The 23,254-nt window shown below is 39.8% G+C and overlaps 1 pseudogene; it reads left to right on the forward strand.

Annotated features, from left to right (window-relative positions):
- Positions 1-2,096: 2,096 nt before the first annotated feature.
- The window catches only part of LOC120780789, a 49,257-nt pseudogene continuing 28,099 nt past the window's right edge, over positions 2,097-23,254 (forward strand).

A 23,254-nucleotide genomic window follows, 5' to 3' on the forward strand; every position in this document is an offset into this window, starting at 1 on the left:
ATTTTTTTTTTTTTTTTTTTTTTTTTTTGTTTTTGTTACCGGAGGGGGAATCTTCGAAAGATACCGTCCTGTTTCAGACGGCAAGGATAAGCTTTAGCCGGTTGGCTCTCGATCTATAAATTTACCAACTCCATGTGAATCACCTGTCTATCGCTCTTTCTTTGCCCTTCATTCCGTCTAAGTTCTATTAGGGCTGCCGCGCTCCATTCTCTAACAAAGTTCCACACCTGCTCGGAACGTAGCATGTGTGGTACAATGTTTTCAGGGGTTAGCCTCTCTGAGAGTAGTTTCTCTAGTTTCTCTCTTTCTTCTTTATAACGGGGGCACCGAAAGAAAATGTGCCACGAGTTCTCATTTCCGTTTCCACAAAAAGAGCATTCAAGTCCATCGTCATGTCTATATTTGTGTAAATACTCTCTGAAGCAACCGTGCCCAGTCAAGAACTGTGTCAAATAATAGTCCGTTTCTCCGTGTTGTCGCTCTACCCACATTTGCACGTTTCTGATCAGCGTGTGTGTCCATCTACCTTTTGTTGTTTCGTCCCATCGTTTTTGCCACTCATTAAGGCTGGTTTGTCTTTCTTGCTGTTTTTCTTGATTATTTAGTCGTCTGCCCGCGTTTTTCGCTCTGTCATACATTCTTTTTAGCTCCATTGGCATAATATCTGGAGGCATGATACCTGAAATAATTCCAGCCGCTTCGTGTGACACAGTCCGGAAAGCGCACGCTACCCTGATTGCACTTAACCGGACTACTGCTTTTGCCGCATTCGCATACGTTTTGTGCAGCAATGCTGGTCCCCATATGGATGCGGCGTAAATTAGAACTGATTGGCTAACTTTTGCCAGAAGAGCGCGCCTATTCTGACTTGGTCCACCTATGTTGGCCATGATTCTACTTAATGCAGCCATCACCTTTGCTGCTTTCTCACAGGCTTTCGTGATGTGGGCCCGATAATTTAGCCTCGCGTCAATAATTACACCTAGGTATTTCAAGGACTGTTGCGTTGGGATATTGTATCCATCAATGTTGAGCGTAGTCGTCTCTAGTTTTTTCCTACTCGTTATCAGCACCGCTTCGGTTTTTTGGCTTGCTAGCTGGAGCTTTGCTTTCGTGAGCCATTCTTTTATTTTAATCGCCGCGTGGTTGCACAGGTACTCTATCTGGCTTATTTCTTTCGCCACTACCGTTACTGCTATATCATCAGCGTACCCGATTATCTGAATTTCTTTGGGCAATGGGAGTCGTAGCACACCGTCACACAAAACATTCCACAGTAGCGGCCCTAGTACAGAGCCTTGGGGTACACCGCCTGTTACAAAGTAGTTTTTAGGACCTTCTTCTGTGTCATATAGCAGTAATCTCTCGGAGAGATAGCTGGATATGATCCTCAGCAGGTAGAGTGGCGTCTTCTTTTGTTTCAGGGCTTCCATAATGTGCGGCCAATAGGCCGAGTTGAAAGCATTTTTTACATCGAACGTTACTACCGCGCAGTATTCCTTGGAGCCATATAACCACCTGGTTCCTTCAATAGCGTTGCTTGCGACCTCCGTTACCCTTTTTATGGCGTCTATTGTTGACCTGTGCCTTCGAAAGCCATATTGGTTTTCGGCTAAGCCCGGCGGCTCTCTTTCTAGATGTTGCTCTAGCCGCGCACAGATTATACGCTCCAGTATTTTCCCCATTGTGTCCAGCATACATAGTGGTCGGTAGGAGCCTGGCTCCCCTGCTGGTTTATTTGGCTTTTGTATAAGCACTATGCGCTGTTTTTTCCAGATCTTAGGGAATACTCCCTCTCGTAAACATCGCGTATAAACTTTCGTAAACGGGGTGGGTTTATATTTAATTGGCGGTTCGATTCGAGCTTTCAATCTAAACGGACGTGTTTTCATCTCCGTAGAAACTTTCGAAAAAAACAAAAATAAAAATAAAACCAAATAAACAAATATTAAAAAAAGTGCATTAAGTGCAAGCGTTAGCCAATAACGCCGAAAGTGCAAATCAAAACATAAAAAATCATAAACTGTTTACAAACAATAAACATAATAAAATAACAAATAATAAGTGGGAAATAAAACAAACAAAAATACAAAAGCATGAGCGCAGCGCAGCCCCACCAACAAGGCCGTAGGCATTCTCTGAATGCCTACTTCAGCTTTGTCGAGCCTGCGAGTTCAGCTCCTACCAACAAACAAGGCAACGGTGAGAAGGATGAGTCATCGCAGCGATCAACTGAGCAGCACCATAAGCAGAGCTTACAAAAAGCAAAAGCAGAAGAGAACGGCAGTCAACAACGGCCAGCAGCAAACGTGATCACACCAACAACTAAGCAGGTACCAGCAAGTGCGCAGGCAGCAAAGAACAACATAAAGCAAGGTGAGAATGTACCAATAAAAAAAGGCCAGTCTGTACAAACTGGCATTGACCGCTACATTAACATAAAAAGGAAATTAAGTCCTTCAAAGTCAGCGGTCAATCCCAAGAAATTTCAAGGCGGTACACCAATCAAGAATAAATCGAAGGTTTTAAATGGCAATCGATTTGCCTTACTAAGCAATGGATCAGACGACGATGCGAAGAGTACCACCACAGTCGTTAATGCCAAACCACCTCCAATATATTTGCGCGAACGTAGCAGTAATGCTCTCGTTGCTGAATTAAGTAAAATTGTAGGTAATAAAAATTTCCATATAGTGCCTTTGAAAAAAGGCAATATAGATGAAACAAAAATTCAGTCCTACACTGAAAAAAGTTTTATGGACATAGTTAAATTTTTGTCAAATAAAAACAAAAATTATTAGTAATCAAGGGTATAGAGCCCGCCGTAGACTCTAGTGAAGTCAAAGAAACATTGGAAGAATGTGGTTTTGGAATTAAAACAGTTGTAAATATATTTAATAGAAACAAAGTACCACAGCCGATGTTTAAAATTGAATTGTTGCCGAATTCGAATCAACTTAAAAAAATGAGACCCATCCAATATATAATTTGAAATATTTGCTGCATCGTAGAGTAACAGTGGAAGAACCACATAAAAGAAACGGTCCGGTACAATGTACTAACTGCCAAGAATATGGGCATACTAAATCATACTGCACTCTACGCAGTGTTTGTGTGGTATGTGGTGATTTACATCCCACTTCCAAATGCACCCTTAAGAAAGAAGAATTAAATAAAAAATGCAGCAATTGCGGAGGAAATCATACTGCTAACTACAGAGGTTGCCCTGTATATAAAGATTTGAAATCGAAGTTGTCACAGGGCATTCAAGCACGTCGTAACCAAATGTTACAAACACCCTGTAATGAAATTATAGCAACCTCAGAAAAAAGTTCAAATCCTATTACTTCTAACAATAATAATATGCAAGGAAGCTATGCAAATGTGGTGAAAGGCAATACTGTGCAAATGCAACTGCCGCAAAATCCTCCAAATGGGGGCATTGAAACTATGATTATAAATCTTACACAGTGTATGACACAATTTATGTCTACTATGCAAAACATGATCCAAGATTTAATAAAATCACAAAATCAAATGCTACAAAATTTATTAAGTAAAAAATGAGCTTATTAAATATCTGTATATGGAATGCTAACGGTGTTAACCAACATAAATTAGAGATTATCAGATTTCTGTCTGAAAAGAATATAGATGTAATGCTTATTTCAGAAACTCATCTAACAAATAAAAATAATTTCAGTATACCGGGATTTAGACTATATGTTACAAATCATCCGGATGGTAAAGCGCATGGTGGCACGGCAGTATTGATTAGAAATCGTTTAAACCACTATGCTCTCGAATCTCATGCTACACCACAGTTACAAGCTACAACAATATCACTAAAAAATCGGGGTTGCGACTTAAACCTTACGGCTATATACTGTCCACCTCGTGTTAAAATTACAGAAATCGAATTTAGAGACTTTTTTGGAACACTAGGCCAAAGATTCTTAGCAGGTGGAGATTACAACGCAAAACACACGTACTGGGGCTCACGTCTTATTAATCCGAAAGGACGACAGCTGTATCAAACTGTTATAAATAGGCACAATAACCTTGAAATAATATCTCCTGGCAAGCCGACGTATTGGCCTAGTGATCGTAAAAAAGTACCAGATTTAATTGATTTTGCTGTAATCAAAAATATAGATAAATCGCTTATAACAGCTGATACATGTACTGATCTATCTTCTGATCACTCTCCTGTACTAATAAAGTTATGTGAACACCCCATATTCGTTAATCCAAAGGTGGGTCTAACTTCTTATAAAACGAATTGGCTAAAATATAAAAAATACGTCAGTAGCCACATGAATATGGAGTACAAAATAAATACAGGAAGAGATATTGACGAAAGCATAAGAGAAGTCAATGATATAATAACCAGCGCAGCTGTCTTAGCAACACCAAACAAAAGCTATAATCCGCGTGGTTTCAGAAAAATCTCTAATAAAGAAATAGAAATGCTTGTAAATGAAAAAAGACGTGCACGACGTGAATGGCAGAGAAATCGCTCCCCCTCCACTCAGCTTCAACTGAAAACTGCTGTACGTAAACTAAGAAAAGCGCTCAAACGTGAGGAAGAATTGAACACAGAAATGTATATAAAGAAGCTGTGTGCAAATTCAAACAAGCAAAAAATTTTCCAAAGAACAACTTTAAGCTGTCAATCTTACCCAACACAGCTAAAGGGTCGCTCAAGTCTCTTATGACTTCACCTTCTGAAATCATTGGTATCATCAAAGAACTTAATCCAAAAAAGTCGCCGGGACATGATAAAATTTCCCCAAAAATGCTAATTGAGTTACCAATTATTGCTGTAGAGGTGCTCTCTTTGCTCTTTAATGCAATTCTTAGTTTCGGATATTATCCCATTTCATGGAAAAAGTCGCAGATTATCTTGATAGATAAACCTGGGAAAGACCTAACACAGCCGTCTTCATACAGACCAATCAGTCTTCTACCCTGTCTTTCAAAAGTATTTGAAAAATTATTACTATCAAAGATGTCTCCTTTCCTCCAAGTAAATAACACAATACCAATGCATCAATTCGGATTTCGCCCAACACTATACATCATATATACAGCAGATCTTCCAACAGCTAATAATGTATTAACTTCAACTTTTGCGGATGACACAGCTATAGTGAGCCGTAACAAATGCCACATTTCAGCATCAAGAATATTAGCGGCGCATTTAAGTTCTGCCGAAGAGTGGCTAGCGAACTGGCGTATAAACGTGAACGAACAGAAGTGTAAGCATATTACATTTTCGCTAAGACCAAAGATATGCCCGGCAGTAAAAATAAACAATATTTTAGTACCACAAGCGAACGAAGTAACATATCTTGGTATTCACCTAGATAGAAGGCTCACGTGGAGAAAACATATCTCTAGTAAAATAACATGTATGAAGATTAGAGCTGCAAATTTAAATTGGCTTTTAAATAAAAATTCCAAACTTAGCCTAGACAACAAAGTGCTTTTATATAATGCGGTCATAAAGCCGATTTGGATGTATGGCATTCAACTGTGGGGTACGACCTGTGCAACTAATATTGATCTAATACAAAGGTTCCAATCAAAAATGCTTAGAACAATCACGTGTTCACCATGGTACATGCGTAACGAAAATATCCATAAAGACCTTGGTATTCCTATGGTAAAAAAAGAAGTAGAAGACAGCAGAATTAAATATATATCTAAACTTCGAGATCACCCAAACCCTTTGGCTAATGCTTCCTGCGATCAAACACGACTTAAAAGAAGAGATATGCCTGCGTATTAAAGAGCGACGTATCACCAAAACAGCTCAATCACTTGCTTGAGTCTGTCTAGTTTTTAAATAGATTTAAGTTTTTATTACTTATTGTTAGGCTTTAAGAAAAAGCAGATACAATAAATAAAAAATAATTTTGAAAAAAAAAAAAAAATATTTAATAGCCAGTTTTAGGGCCTTATTCGGGATGCCATCTAGGCCTGATGCTTTACTATTTGCGAATCTCTCTGCTGCTTCTATGGTTTCCTGGCCAATGACTAGCGGTGCGTTTGTAGCTTCAGATTCTCTTATTTGCTGCCTTTGTAGCAATTGCGTCGGAAAAAGGGTTTGGACAACCATCTTTAATAAACTAGGGCGTCCTTTATAGTCTTTATTCTTTGACATGACGATTTTATATGCATCTCCCCACGGGTTTTCTTCGACCTTGTTGCAGAGCTCATTAAAACAACAGGCTTTCCTCTTCTTTATTGCTTTCTTGAGTTCATTTCGCTTTCGTTTAAAGCGCTCATTTAGCATTGTGAAATCCGCCGTTTGTCGTCCCCTTTGACATTGGCGCCTCGCTTTGTGGCATTTACTTCTTAGAGCTTCAATACCCTCATTCCGCCAGTATACGGGTTTCCTGTATGTGCCTTGTTTTTTCCTACACATAGCGGCATCACAAGCTTTGCTCACGTATTTAACAAGGCATTCAGCCTTCTTTTCTATGTCTATGGCGCAGTTCGGGTTGTCATCCAGCATTAATTTGTACATGTCCTCATCAAGGGTTTCAGTTTTCCAGCCTCTGTTTTGAACTTTTTTGAGATATTTAGGCGTTTTGTGCGTTTTATCAATTTCAAGTAGAATTGCCAAGTGGTCACTGTGTGTATACAAGTCGCTCACTTGCCATGTACACGACCGCACAAGGGAGCTACTAGCAAACGTAATATCGATTACAGAACCACGGCCGTTTTTTTCGAAGGTATTTCTGTTACCGGTATTCAGCAAGACGGTATTCAGTACCGAAAAGGCGTTCAAAAGGGTTTCTCCTCGTCTATTTGTGTATGTGCTACCCCACTCCACTGTCCATGCATTGAAGTCACCTGCCACTACGTTCATTGTGGTGTTCGACACTTCTCGTACAAGGTTATCAATGATTACTTCATATTCACTTTGTGCGATGCTTGGCGGAATGTAACAGCTATAGAAGTTTATTTCGCTGATCTTTGCTTGTGTGGCTTGTCCTGTTAGTGGCTGTTCTTGGAACACGTTTCCTCCACAGGCACAAATGGCCGCTTTGCCCGTTACGTCGGAGGTCCAAGTTGCTGCGCTAACGTTTTTATATTGTTCGCAGACTATTGCCACGTCGATTTTCTGCTCAAATACTGTTTGCGTTAGCAGATCTTGTGCTGCTTCGCAGTGGTTGAGGTTGAGCTGTAGAACCCTCATATTTTGGCTTTTTTGCACGCATCTTGGTAGAGAGGACATTTCTTGCTGCCTATCTGATGGTCAGACTTCTCTTTTCCTTGTTTTTTACATGCACTGCAAGACGGCTCTTTGTTGCATGTCTTTGCAAAGTGACCTTTTTCCCCACATTTGAGGCAGCATTGACTTCTATCATCCGAGTTTTTGCAGGTTCTCGCCAGGTGGCCATATTCCAAGCACCGGAAACATTTTTTAAGGTTCGGCTTCTCCCTAATCCTTCACACTAGCCATCCTATTTTAATTTTTTTGGCTTCAATAAGTAGCCTAGCTTGTAAGGCGGGAGGCTTATCACAGCTGTTTGGGTGCCTGCGTATGACGCCCTAATGCCTCTGATTGAGCCTTTATCAAAATCCGCTAGTTTCCCTATTTGCGTGCGGATAGCATTGGCAATGTCCTCCTCTCCAGTTATTTCATCCAGATCCCGGATTTCCACAGTGGTCTCACTCGTTAGGGCTTTAATTTTCGCTTGATCTCCAAGCACTTTGTCTATTTCGTTGGTGTAGTCAGCGGTATTTTCCATTTGCGCGCTCTTCAGTTCCATTAAGATTTCACCTTTAGCCGTCTTTCTAATCCGGGTTACATTTTCCCCCAGTTTCTGCAGGGCATCTTCTTTTTTAACAGCCCTTAAAATATCGCTGTATGTCATGTTGCCGGTTCACGCAATCACTATCGCATCAGGCCTTGGTCGCTGCTTATATGCTGCCTTCTTTTTTCTTCTGATTTCTATCCAGCCATCTTGTTTTCCCGGTATCTGTTCTTTGTTGATTGCGGTTGACTTATCTTCTTTTTCCTCATTATTTTTAGCCTTCTTTGGTTCCTCTCCATGGGTGGTTTTATTTTTTTTTGGAGGAGTCTGCCTTTTTGCCTGCTTTTCTTCTCGAGGTCTTTTAGGCGTTATTTCCGTTGTTGCGGGCATATTTAGGATACTCCGTCTTCCTTCCTTGATCTTTTGGTACTCCTCTAAGGCTTTTTCGTACTTCTTCGTTATGTTGCCAACGAGGTCCCTAAGATTATTGTTGATTGTTCGCTGCGGTGGGCGCATCATTTCTATCAACTTCTTAATTTCTTCACCCAGCTCACTCATATTGTCGCCGCGAGGATTCACCGCCTTCGTTTGCGGCGTGTTGTCTTGCAGCGTTGGCGGCGACGACCTTGCTCGCGTTGGTTTTTCTACGCTAAGCATCTTTAGGGGAGATCTGCTAAGTCGCGAAGACCGCTTGAATGGATCTATTTATTTATTTATTTATTTATTTAGTAAAGTCTATGAACAATGATTCTTACAGACTAATGAAAAACTAGGATGCATATTAGAATTCTAAAATAATTAAATTACAATAACATGAGTAGATAACTTAAAGTAAAAAACAGAATTGAGGGTATTAATGAAGGATACCCTAGAGTGAGAAAAATCAAGTAGAACTTTCTCGGAAATCGAGTTAAACTCCCGCATAGCCCTCTTGAGGGGAGCATATTCAGCAAAGTTAGTACTTTCCTTTTTGTAATAAAATGGCAAACTGGATCTGAGACAACGCTGGGGAGTATTGAAGTTAAGGTTCCCTAATAAGTAGGGACAGTCAATATCCCCGTTAATTATATTGTAGACAAATGAAAGTGAGAGAACGGACCTTCGATTTTCCAGTGATTTAAGATGTATAAGCAATAAACGCGATGTATACGATGGTGTTGGATCAACAAACTTTAAGGAGCGGAGAGCATATTTAAGAAAGATCTTTTGAACACGCTCGATCCTGTTAATTGACGATATGCAATATGGTCTCCAAATAAACACTGCATACTCCAAAATGGACCCCACAAAACATGTGTACAGTAATTTTAACGTGTAGGGGTCGGAAAAATTTGTAGAATTTCGACGGACAAAGCCAAGTACAGAAAAAGATTTTGAAGTTATATAGTTGATGTGATTACTGAAAGAAAATCTGTTGTCAAAGATTACCCCAAGATCTTTGATTTCAGTAACGCATTTTAGGACGCAATTAGAAATACTGTAGCTAGAAGATAAGATGTTGCGTCCCCTACCATAGGAGATCTGTGAGCATTTATCTACATTCAGAAAAAGTTTCGATTTCAGGCACCAATTATGAAAAGTATCAATATCACATTGAAGTTTGAGTACATCTTATGTGTTATTGATTAATGCAAAAATTTTTAAGTCATCTGCATATAACAGAAAGTTGGCGAAAGAGAAGCAACAGGAGATGTCATTGATAAACAGCACAAAGAGAAGTGGACCCAAGACGAAATTCAAAAGAAATGTATTATAATACAAAAATATTTATTAGTATAGTATATTATGCAAAAATCAAAGAAAATTATTAAATATGCAAGTCCAAATTGACTATAAATATTACTATGCATGCATTCATACAAAATTATACTCATATCATAATTATGTTTACATGTCAATATTGAATTGCCGACGGCAAAACGCAAAAGCATACATACATATTTGCATACATTGCGATTCCCAAGTTGAATGAAAAATTGAAGCATGAAAATATCACAATGCTGTTGTTGGGAGCATCATAAGGTACATGCATACATACATATATTTATGTCTCTTCATATTCTTGGGCATGTGAGACAAGAACATAAAAAATTTGTTTATGTTCTCTGTGTGAGAGGTGTGTTTTGTACACATTGTTCGCTGTTCAAAATGAAATAATATATAAACGAAAAGCAAAACGAAATTCTTCGTTGGGAGTGTATTTCTGTATCTTCATATTCACTGCTTGGGCATATATGCCATGTCATTATATGCCGAAAATACATATATTTACTTCTCTTCATATTCTCTGTTTGAGTATGTGAGAGAACTGTTAAAAATGTTAACATTTCACATCGTGAATTCTGAAGTTGTGAGGTGAATTCCGTACTCCAATCTTATAAATTGTTCGACATCGAACCTGCACCTTCTCTATGTTTTATGTTCTCTGGTTGGACAACACTAAAAGCTCTGTCAGGATCGGAAGGGGCCTCTCCGAGCCGTTCGACACCAAACGAGGTTTCAGACAAGGCGACTCTCTTTCCTGTGACTTCTTCAACCTTCTTCCGGAAAAAATAATTCGAGCTGCAGGATTATACCGAGAAGGTGTATGAGATATACGACGACATTGACATAGTTCAGCGAATTAAAAGTCAGTGGTTCGTTGGCTAGGTCATGTCGTCCGAATGGACGAAAACACAGCTCTGAAAGTACTGCACGCAGTACCCGCCGGAGGAAGTGGAGGAAGCGGAAGACCTCATTCCGTTGGAAGAACTAGGTTAAGAAGGACCTGGCTTCGCTTGGAATATCCAATTGGCGCCACCTTGCGAAAAGAAGAAACGACTGGCGCGCTGTTGTTAACTCGGCTATAACCGTGTAAGCGTTTTCCACGCCAGTAAAGAAGAAGAAGAATAATTCCTGTTTCTTTACTTCACACGCAAAAATGTTAAAAAAAAAGACACAGTCGTTTGATTTTTTTTCTTCGTTTTATTAAACGTTACGGCACTTCAACCTTTGATGTACAAGTATGTATGTGAATGTGCAAATCAAATTTCAAAATGAATTAATACTGTGTGATGGTGCGACGGACGTTCCCTCGGTGCGAAATCGGCGTAAGAAAGGGACCTCTTCTTCTGGAGCGGTCAGTTTTGATTGTTGAGTAGTGTAATGTTGTGGTGTGATGTCTGCAGAGTGGTGTAAATCCGTGTGTTTTAGTGTGTGGTGTCTTCATATGTGGATCTCGTTGGTGTAGTGTGTTTTCGTCCAGTGCCGTATGTTGAGGAGGGAGAGCTAACTCTTCTAGCCATCCCGGTCCCCTTGGCGAATATTAGCCTAGCATTCGCTGTAGTTTCTGCACCGTGGCAACAATGCTGCTAAGGCCAATGGAGTGGCGATTTGATGTTCGATGCTGCCGGCGACGCGGGGATGCCTCATTTCGCATTGGTCTGGATGTCTATTCGGTGGAATATTATCCAATAATGAATTCTGGGTCTCAAGATCAATGATGGTGTTTCAAATAGTACGCTTAGTAGGCTGATTATGTTGACCATAAATTGAGCGAATCGCGCGAAACATATTCTTTACAGAACGTGAATTTTCAAATGCCGAACAATTCTGAACAAAACTAATAGACACCGCGTGATCTCTCAAAAAAAAAAGGAAATTGAAAAAAGTGACTCTACTTGGATCTCCCGTTCTATATGCTATATTTGTGGCAGAGAAAAGGACGGGTTATTGCCTAAATGATCGACTGACAGATTTCGACAAAATTTAGAATATTGTATTTTTTTCATATTTTTATGTCACTTTGTGAAAATAAACGAAGTCGGACAATAAGCACGCTTACTCCCCATATAGCACAACTTTAAATTCCACTTGATTCGTTCAGTTTTCAGTACACAAATCAAGAAACAAATAATATAACGGGATACAACTTTGCACTAATAATGTTTTTAGTGTGTGCCACCTTATGGCCAAAAATTGTTGAAATCCTATAAAAACTCTTCAAGCCCTTAAGTACCAAATATTTAGACCCCGGTCAACTATAGGTAGACTTTTGATCGAAAATGTCGGTCAATGTGTGATATAGTATAACGGAAATTAAGGGACAATCCTTCTCTTATAATGGTATGTCGGTATGTCCAAAATGGGTTGAATCGGACCACAACTTTTCTTAGCACCCATATATTTATAAAATTGTATAAATATTTTCGAGTTTCTGGGTGGCTTTGTACCGTATATATCGGCCAATATGTGAGTTATCCCAGTGAAAAAGGAGAGCGTGTTTTACTCATAACAGTGTATCTCTAATTTTAATTCTTTCCCATTGATTTAATACTCCTTTCAGAAACTACCTCGGCCGTGAATTGAGAACGGCCTCAATTTGAATTAATAAGGTGTTCATAATTAAATTTGTGGGTTCCAGCCACTTGTGGGATATAAGGTTCCCATAAACCATCCATATGAGTAACGCTTGGGGGAATAAATTCCCATTTGGCTAAATGAGCACCTGACCCCCCTCTTAATAGAATAAAACTACACCCCACACATACACACCATACTCAACACGACTACATCATCTACATCATCCACACATCATATTCCACATCTGCATCATATTCACATCCACACCTCACACTCAATACACCTGCACCATATACACCACACATGAGGACACCGCACATAATGAACAAAAGGGACTGACGGACGGCGGCCGACTCCTTTTCTATTACGATCCGCGCGCATATACGCATCATTTTGTCTGCACTTTTTTCGTCGCTAATCAACGGGTGAGTACATCGGTACACGGTAACATCGAATTATATACCATTTAATACATTGGGAAGCGTACCTTTGTACAATCTCAGGTGGGACTTGTTTTATAAAATTCACAAACTCCTTTTCAGTGGCTCTTTGGGGTCCAAGGAAAGTTTTACCATTATCGCTCATCAGTTTTGATGGGAAACCGCGTCGTCCGACGAAGCGAGCAAATGCCGTGAGAAAAGCCTCCTTTGTCAGATTCGCTCAGCTCGAGCTGCACTGCTTTTGTCGTAAAACAGACAAAGACAGCCACATAGCCTTTCATTAAGGTGAGGGACCTTAGCATGGACGCCTTTATCTGAAAAAGCCCAGCAAAATCGACACCTGTAATTGTGAAAGGCAGAGCGAAGTTGCAGCGTTCCGTTGGAAGTGTTGCCATATCTGTGTTCGCAACTTCTGCTTGTGCATAGTGCAGATATTGCACAGGAAAATGCATTTCTTTATTAGGGCCTTAAGACGAGGAATAAAGAACTATGTACAATATGCTGACATGGAGGCGATGTTCAGCATGAAGCATGAGTAAATGGATGGAACTGAAGAGCAATGTGCAAAGTTGGGACTTCTCTGGTATAATTAGAGAGTCTCGTTCGTTATTCGTCAGGCTTTAGTTGACAAGCCTATCATTCGCTCGAAACAGACCTTTCGTGTCTATGAATAGGTTAAGAACCAAGAGTGAACTCCTTTTATCAATGTGTTTTGATTTTCTTAATAATGAGATATCGCGGCTGAAGTAGCGCGTTTGAGTGGATGCGATTAGAGCGACATTTGCCTTTTGGAGTTCTAGGTGGGTCAATGTATCGCATTGGTGAGATTCTGGGTGAATTCCCTTAACTTTATTTTTGAGTCGCTCTATGAACTTTAGCATATAGACGACAATTCGAAGGACACAAGTGAACGATGAAAATCGCTCAAGGATGTCTCAATCATCAAATTTTGCCTGAAATGAGTCAATTTTTCTACTTCTGGGGAAATTATATTGCACATGGGCGATTTTAGCCAAGAATCGGGAGATTATGTTAACTATCGAGGGCCATTCCACCAGAAGCTGATCCCACTAGGTCAAGTATTTGTGACGTACAATTAGATATGTACGTCTTCCATGCGTGTGGTGGTTTTTCCATCCAGGCTAGAACTATTTCAGAATCGGACCAGAGATGCAATCTGTATTTCTTCATGTTTTAGTGGATCTGCACAATGAAAACTAATTTTGGTAATAGTAGGGCGCCACAGAGCTCAAGTCGAGGAAGACTTAGTGTATTTAAAGGAGTCACCTTAGTGTTTGCTGCTAATAAGTGGCTTGAGGTCACGCTATCGCTTTGTGTGCGAGTTAATTTTTACATTAAGTAAAAATGAGTCAAAAGAATATATTTTGAGCTGCAAGGAAATGTGTACTCTTTATTTATACTCTTAAGACTAACTTATTACATATTTCTTACTTCTATTTATACTAACTAGTATGTTTACTTATTACTAGTTGATAGTTTGTCTAAATACAGATTGTATTATTTGTTTAGGTTTGTTTACATATATTGTTTGCCTAGATACATTTGCTTTGTTTTAAGCTAAGGTTGTTGTGGTATTCAAACTCAATGTTGTTTTGATACTTGTTTGTTTAGGATTGTTTGTTGTAGTGATAGTGTATTTCAATTGTTCGAACTCAAGGTTGTTTCTGCATTCTGTTTACTGAAACAAAAGGTTGTTTTGATGTTTGTTACTATTATAAGGAATACATTCCTTAACTTGCGCACTGTGCCACACAGTACGCTTTCTCAGGGGCGTCACAGAAGCCATGTAATTCGACTTTGTGTTCGGGGGAATAGTTTGCCCACAGTGGAATTTGTATCTGTGAGATATCGTTTAGACTGCTCGTGATCTGGGACCACTTTTCTAAATGAAATGGTTTTACTTGTTCATCCCAGTCGGTACCATTTAGCCATAATTCTTGTATTAGGATTTTAGCGTGTATCATAATTAGCGAAAGCCATCCTACGGGATCGAAAAGTTTTGCCACAGAGGATAGAATTTTAGGATTTTGTAATGGTGGATAATGCAGATATTGACTTCGTAATGTATGAAAACTAATCAGATATCACATTCCATTGAGAGTCTTTGTTGTACTTTACTTTTCGAATTTAATGAAATTAATGTCCAACAAGTTTTCTTTTGTGATATGTTTTACTATATCTGGATGATTTGCAGTAATCCCTGCGGTTTTGAGGGCTCTTATAAGACTGTGACTTCCAGAGAGTTCTTCTAACTCCCGAAATTTTCAAAATTGTGAATTGAGGTATTCGTTTGAGATTTCCTCAACTTGAGTTGTCATGGTGGTAACTGGTTCTGTAACTAGTCTACTTAGAATACAACCGAAAATAGTGCTTTGTGCTAGAAGGGTGGTTAAAATTTTTTCAACATCTTCAAGTATTAATTGCGGTATAAGGTCGCTGCCTATGAGTAATTCATTGGTGCGGGGGTGTTGCAGTTGGGATCGGATAGCTTCAGGTGTGAAACCTTTTACCAATGCTTGCTATTTATATGAAAGCTTGGAAGCATATTTGTAAGTTTTGGTAAGACTATAGCTTCTGCTTGAATGTGCTTATCTGCTTGGGGGGAAATTAGGGTAATGGGGGCAGATTTTATTTGAGTTTTGAACTACTCTTCCACCCATTTCCGTAATTTCAAAATTGGCTAATTTTGTAAACAGTTGTAGCCTCTTTTGTGCCCTAGACGTTATAAATGATCGTTGTGATCCTTGCTATATTAAGGCTCTGAGTTTAAACAGTTCTCCTCGGTGTTCGATGGAGACGACTGCTGTGGCTAGTAATACCAGACTTTGATTTTCGTTATGTAGCGTTTGGGTTTTTAACGCCCTTGAGCAGCATGGTGCTTCTTGGCAGTTTTTTAAATTTGTGTTGTTACAACTAAATCTGTTGCTATTATTATGTTTGCGCTGTTTGGGGTGAGCTGGAAAAATATGTAACATAGAATGATGTCGTTTATGGCAATAAACGCAATTAAATTGGCTGCCACAGTCTTTAAGCATGTGAGCAAGATTTAAGTTTATACCTCCCTGTGCATAGTTCGCATGACGTTTGTTTGTAATGTTCATATGTGAACTTTTGATTTTTGAGGAACATTCTATTTAAATTGTTGTTGCTGTAAGATCATGGGAAATATCTTTTGGTTTAATTATCTTCTTATCAACCCTTTCTGCGATTTCATACTAGGTGGTTAGGAACTCTTTCATTTGCTGCCACGTGGCCATTTTTCCTTGATGACGGAGACTGCTCCCATAGCAATAACGATTTTTCTGTTAATGCGGCTGTGCATATATTTACCAGAATTCGGTCCCAATTGCCTGTGGAAATGTTTTTGTGTTGATAAAATCGATAAACAGTTGGAAACAGTGAATTGAATGATAAATTCTTCTCTTGTTTCCTTTTGAATTTTTGGCAAGTTCATTAATATCGTTATTTGCTTATCTACCAGTATATGTACGTTCGTTTTCGTACTTTGATTTAAGAGCTTCCCAAGCCATATTGTATTGTTTTTGTCGTCATTTAATGCGAACTGTTTTACGATGACGCCTGCTTGACCTTTTGTTTTGTATCGGATAAGATATAAATTTTGTGCATTTCATATTTTTGGATGGTTTATGTAAACGGCTGTGAACATGTCACGGAAGGACGGCCATGGTTTATAATCACCATGAAAAATTTCAGTGTCACATGGGGGTACCTTGAGATGGATACACGAACGTGCCTCTTGATTTAGAATTTGTGGCAGCTCTAATTAATTTTAACTGCTCAAATATCATTGTTTTTGTATCTTCAAACTGATCTAATCAGTTTTCATATTTGGCGTAAGCCAAGGACCTAAAATTTTCTGGTAGATCTGAGTCATCAGATTTTTTCGGAAATCATCTTTGGGACTTTTAGCAACTGAGTTAGTTTAGATTCTTTTAAGTCTGAGCTCATTTAAAAGATGAGGCGATAAATAAAAATGTTTCAATAAAAACTTGATTGGTAGAATTTTATAAAAAGTAAACATGGAGCAAAATAAAGAGAAAATACGGCATATTTTACAGTACTACTACGATAAAGGCAAAAATGCATCTCAAGCCACCAATAAAATTTGTGCAGTTTATGGACCCGATATAGTTTCCATTTCCACCGCACAACGATGGTTTCAACATTTTTGTTCTGGTGTAGAGGTGGTCGAAGATGCGCCACCCTCCGGAAAGCCTGTCGTCGAAAATTGGGATAAAATCGCTGAATTGGTCGAAAGAGACCGGCATAGTAGCAGCCGTAGCATCGGTCAAGAGCTGGGCATGAGTCATCAAAAATTCATTTCAATTTCAATAAAAAAAAAAAAATCAATAAAAATACCGCACGACTTTTTTGACAATCCATTATGTACATACATATGTATGTATGTGCGATATGTCGAAAAGAAGACTCTTTTGTCAGTTTGAAATTACCACGAACAGAAAATTAGCAGACACTTTATTGTCGGTATATATGTATGTATAGTATATAAGTAAATATGTAGAGTTTACTCTTGTATGTTGTCCGACATATTTAATCTTCTTCTTCTTAATTGGCGTAGAAACCGCTTAAGCGATTATAGCCGAGTTAACAACAGCGCGCCAGTCGTTTCTTCTTCTCGCTACGTGGCGCCAATTGGATATTCCAAGCGAAGCCAGGTCCTTCTCCACTTGGTCCTTCCAACGGAGTGGAGGTCTTCCTCTTCCTCTGCTTCCCCCGGCGGGTACTGCGTCGAATATTTTCAGAGCTGGAGTGTTTTCGCCCATCCGGACAACATGACCTAGCCAGCGTAGCCGCTGTCTTTTAATTCGCTGAACTATGTCGATGTCGTCGTATATCTCGTACAGCTCATCGTTCCATCGAATGCGGTATTCGCCGTGGCTAACGCGCAAGGACCATAAATCTTTCGCAGAACTTTTCTCTCGAAAACTCGCAACGTCGACTCATCCGTTGTTGACATCGTCCAAGACTCTGCACCATACAGCAGGACGGGAATTATGAGTGACTTATAGAGTTTGGTTTTTGTTTGTCGAGAGAGGACTTTGCTTCTCAATTGCCTACTCAGTCCGAAGTAGCACCTGTTGGCAAGAGATATCCTGCGTTGGATTTCTAGGCTGACATTGTTGGTGGTGTTTACGCTGGTTCCAAGATAGACGAAATTATCTACGACTTCAAAGTTATGACTGTCAACAGTGACGTGAGTGCCAAGTCGCGAATGCGACGACTGTTTGTTTGATGACAGGAGATACTTCGTCTTGCCCTCGTTCACTACCAGACCCATTTCCTTGTCCAGTCTAGAGAAAGCAGAACTAACGGCGCGGGTGTTGAGGCCGATGATATCAATATCGTCGGCAAACGCCAACAGCTGTACACTCTTATAGAAGATGGTACCTTCTCTGTTTAGTTCTGCAGCTCGAACTATTTTCTCCAGGAGCAGGTTGAAGAAGTCGCACGATAGGGAGTCGCCTTGTCTGAAACCTCGTTTGGTATCGAACGGCTCGGAGAGGTCCTTCCCGACCCTGACGGAGCTTTTCGTGTTGTTCAACGTCAGTTTACACAGCCGTATTAGTTTTGCGGGGATACCAAATTCAGACATCGCGGCATAAAGGCAGCTCCTTTTCGTGCTGTCGAAAGCAGCTTTGAAATCGACGAAGAGGTGGTGTGTGTCGATTCTCCTTTCACGGGTCTTTTCCAAGATTTGGCGCATGGTGAATATCTGGTCGGTTGTTGATTTGCCAGGTCTGAAGCCACACTGATAAGGTCCAATCAGTTTGTTGACGGTGGGCTTTAATCTTTCACACAATACGCTGGATAGAACCTTATATGCGATGTTGAGGAGGCTAATCCCACGGTAGTTGGCGCAGATTGTGGGGTCTCCTTTTTTATGGATTGGGCATAGCACACTTAAATTCCAATCGTTGGGCATGCTTTCGTCCGACCATATTTTACAAGGAAGCATCAGTTCTTCGCCGCCGTGTTTGAATAGCTCGGCCGGCAATCCGTCGGCCCCTGCCGCTTTGTTGTTCTTGAGGCGGGCAATTGCTACTCGAACTTCTTCATGGTCGGGTAATGGAACGTCTGCTCCATCGTCATCGATTAGGAATCGGGTTCTCCTTCTCCTGGTGTTGTGCGTTCACTGCCATTCAGCAGGCTGGAGAAGTGTTCCCTCCATAATTTAAGTATGCTCTGGGCATCAGTGACTAGATCACCTTTGGGGTTCTACAGGAATACGCTCCGGTCTTGAAACCTTCCGTAAGCCGCCGCATTTTTTCGTAGAATTTTCGAGCATTACCCCTGTCGGCCAGCTTATCAAGCTCTTCGTACTCACGCATTTCAGCCTCTTTCTTCTTCTGTCTACAAATGCGTCTCGCTTCCCTCTTCAACTCTCGGTATCTATCCCATCCCGCACGTGTAGTGGTCGATCGTAACGTTGCGAGGTAGGCAGCCTGTTTTCTCTCCGCTGCGACACGGCACTCCTCGTCGTACCAGCTGTTCTTTTGCACTTTCCGAAACCAATGGTTTCGGTTGCAGCTGTACGTAAGGAGTTTGAAATGCCGTCCCACAGTTCCCTTATACCGAGTTGTTGACGAGTGCTCTCAGAGAGCAGGAGTGCAAGCCGAGTAGAAAATCGTTCGGCTGTCTGTTGTGATTGCAGCTTCTCGACGTCGAACCTTCCTTGTGTTTGGTGGCGCGCGTTTTTGCTGCACAGAGGCGGGTGCGAATCTTAGCTGCAACAAGATAGTGGTCCGAGTCGATGTTAGGACCTCGGAGCGCACGCACATCTAAAACACTGGAGACGTGTCTTCCGTCTATCACAACATGATCGATCTGGTTGGTAGTTTTTCGATCCGGAGACAGCCAGGTAGCTTGATGAATCTTCTTATGCTGGAATCTAGTACTACAGATAACCATATTTCGGGCCCCGGCGAAGTCAATCAGCCTCAACCCATTTGGGGATGTTTCGTCGTGGAGGCTGAATTTACCGACCGTCGTGCCAAAGATACCTTCTTTGCCCACCCTGGCGTTAAAGTCGCCAAGCACGATTTTGACATCGTGGCGGGGGCAGCTCTCATAAGCGCGCTCCAAGCGCTCATAGAAGGCATCTTTGGTCACATCGTCCTTCTCTTCCGTCGGGGCGTGGGCGCAAATCAGCGATATGTTGAAGAACCTCGCTTTGATGCGGATTGTGGCTAGACGTTCATTCACCGCAGTGAATGATAGTACTCGGCGACGGAGTCTCTCTCCCACCACGAATCCTACACCAAACTTGCGCTCCTTTATATGGCCACTGTAGTAAATGTCACAAGGACCTACTCGTCTCTGTCCTTGTCCCGTCCATCGCATTTCTTGGACGGCGGTGATGTCAGCCTTTGTCTTTACGAGGACAACCAGCTGGGCAGCGGCACCTTCCCAATTAAGGGACCGGACATTCCAGGTGCATGCCCTCAATTCGTAGTCCTTATTTCGTTTGCCATGGTCGTCATCAAAAGTGGGGTCTCTCATCCGAGGCTGGTTGTAACTCTTCACTGGGGGTGTTTTTTACGTGGCGGGTCCCAAACCCAGCGCACAACCCTTGTAGGGAATGTTTCGCCTTCTCACTTTAGCTCGCCTTCGAACGGATGTTCTTAGGCTACCCAGAGGATACTTGGTCAAAGACCGGAAGTAGTGAGCTGCTTGAGCCATGTGTAAAAGAATCGTTTCTGGCCACTCCCAAGTGAATGGCGATCAGAGAACTTTCCTCACTTGCGTGAACTTCTACACATGACTCCATCCTCCGACATATTTAATCAGTTATGTTATATATCGTCACCTAAAATGCAAAAGGCCGTAACTAACATTTTTAGTATTTTACAGGAGAAGCAAAAAACCTTATAGATTAAAGACTACTTAAAGCTAAATATCCAAATTGTAGATTTAAGCTTAGAAAACAAAGACGGATTTGTTTCTGAAAACCAAATTAATGGGAAAAAGGCAGTTTTTAAGAAATGCTAGTTACGGCCTTTTGCACTCTATTTTTCTGAAACCAAAAAGCCGTTACTACTTGAAAAAAATTGTGTATAAAATGAAAGCAATGGTTAAAATATGAAAGTGTGCTTTTAGGCTGTAACTAAAAAAGTTTTTAACAAGTTATGTCTTTTTGTATCTATTTATTGTAAGTATTTTAACACAAAAGAAATTATTTAATGAATACATTTAATTCGAGAAAATAAAATTAAATTAAATAATTCATTTGAAAACAACAAAACCTGCAATACAAATAGCAAATTAGAATAGGTTTAAGATGTAAAAGGTATATTATCAAAAAAGCTGTGGCAGTCAGCCGGAAGTAAAAATTTAAGTTCCTGCAGGTGTTCCCATTTCTTTTTGAATATTGATATTCATTCGGTATGTAACTGTGAAGGTTCGATGTCCCTAAATTTTTGTTGTGTACGTTGTGGCAAAACGTTATAATCGTCGTTGATATTTGTTTTATAATAAATTATTCCAGATGGATCATATGCCAAGGCACGGATCGTATTAACAGTTGGCTCTCCGGATTTTTTGCCTGTATTGAAGATACTGAGTTTTTTATACATAATTTATACATGTGTGTTAAATTTTACCTGGTCGAATAGATACGTAGCGCTTAGGAATACTTTCGTAGTCAAGGCAATACTTGTAATCAACATGGCAACATGGTGCACTTTTAGAGGAAATGGATTCTTTCGAGATTCTCTAATCAAGCCAGACAGCTCAGATGGTAAATTTATTTGTCTCTTGTTGATTTTTCTTTGAATGAGGAAGTGGGTCGAATCACACTCCATTTGTGTATGTCCCACTATTAAATATTTATGTTCTACCGTTATGCTTTCTTGAACACATAAAGATAATATTGCTTTAGAGAGAATAACATTTCGGTTCTGGTAGAAACAACCATCGGAATTTATAATTATGTGATGAATATTTGGTGACTTTTTAATGGAATTTTTTATGTATTTTATTATACATGTAGCAAAGGTAGAAGCAACAAGGGTACCATCTGTTTCGTCCCAGACAAAATTTTCAGATTCATATGAAATAACGTTATAAATTGTGAAATTGTGCACTTGTAATTTCATTTTATAGTACGTAACATTTGCATTTGTCTGTGGAATCAATTTCACTGCCTGCACGTCAATGCATAACAACAAGTGTAATCCCGATTTGGCGTTTTCTATGTCAATTAACAGAGCTACTAAATATTTAAAAACAAGGCTTAAACAGTTAAAAAACAACTCCCTTCAAACCTTTTTAACCAACCTTAAATGAAGTATTCACACCATTTAATTTTATTAATGCATCTGATGAAAGGGAAGTGATGCACTTTTTGGATACTCCATGCCAAATGGATTTTCCAATAAGGCGTATTATTTTATCAGAAGTGAAAGAGGAACTGGCAAAATGTGGCAACAAAAAAAGTCCAGGCTACGATCAGATAGACCACGCAGTACTAAAGCACCTAACGGAAAAGTCCATGCGAGCTCTTACAATTATATTCAATGCCATACTAAGGCTTCAGCACTTTCCTACAGCCTGGAAATGTGCAGAAATAATTATGATTGATAAACCAAAAAACCCCGAAAACTTAGTTAGTTCGTATCGCCCTATAAGTCTACTGGTCGCTTTCTCAAAGGTATTCGAAAGAATTCTCTTACGAAGACTGATATCGGTATTGGAAAATTTAAATATAATTCCGGACCAACAGTACGGGTTTCGCAGTCACCACGGAACTCCTGAACAATGCCATAGAGTGTTTAATAAAATAAGGTCAGCTTTAGAGCAAAAAGAATATTGTTCAGGTGTATTCCTTGATGTGCAACAAGCATTCGATAAAGTCTGGCACCCCGGACTGCTTTACAAATTAAAGAAAAATTTACCTGCTCCCTTTTTCTTTCTTATTAAATCTTATTTAAAAAAGATAGACAATTTTATGTCAGGGTTGGAAATTAATACTCAAGTATGTATAAAATAAAATCAGGCGTACCACAGGGAAGTGTTTTAGAGCCATATCTTTATTCGATATTCACAGCGGATATACCAAAAAACAACGATATTACGATAGCAATATTCGCTGACGACACTGCAGTCCTAACTTCAAATAAAGTACCTTCAGAATCTTCTGACATACTACAAAATTACTTATTCCAACTAGAAGACTGGCTCAAGAGGTGGAATATTAAAGTCAATTCAGATAAATCTGTCCATGTTACTTTTACCCTAAGAAAAGGTGATTGCCCTTCAATCAAAATTTTTAATACAGCCATTCCTGTTAGTGATCATGTGAAATACCTGGGGTTACACATAGATAGAAGGCTTACCTGGAAATATCATGTAAAAGCGAAAAAAGAACAAATTAATATTAAATTGAGAAGTCTTTATTGGCTTCTGGGTAAAAAATCTGTTCTTTCTCTTGAAAATAAACTGCTAATTTATAAAACCATCATCAAACCTATTTGGACTTATGCGATACAAATATGGGGCACGGCAAGCAATTCAAATATTGAAATAATACAGCGAGTTCAATCAAAAACTCTCAGGTCAATTACAAAAGCTCCATGGTATGTTTCAAATCATACTATTCACAGAGATTTAAAAATATGCAAAGTGAAAGATGAAATAAAA

Source organism: Bactrocera tryoni, unplaced genomic scaffold, assembly GCF_016617805.1.
Source record: "Bactrocera tryoni isolate S06 unplaced genomic scaffold, CSIRO_BtryS06_freeze2 scaffold_25, whole genome shotgun sequence".
Lineage (NCBI taxonomy): Eukaryota > Metazoa > Arthropoda > Insecta > Diptera > Tephritidae > Bactrocera > Bactrocera tryoni.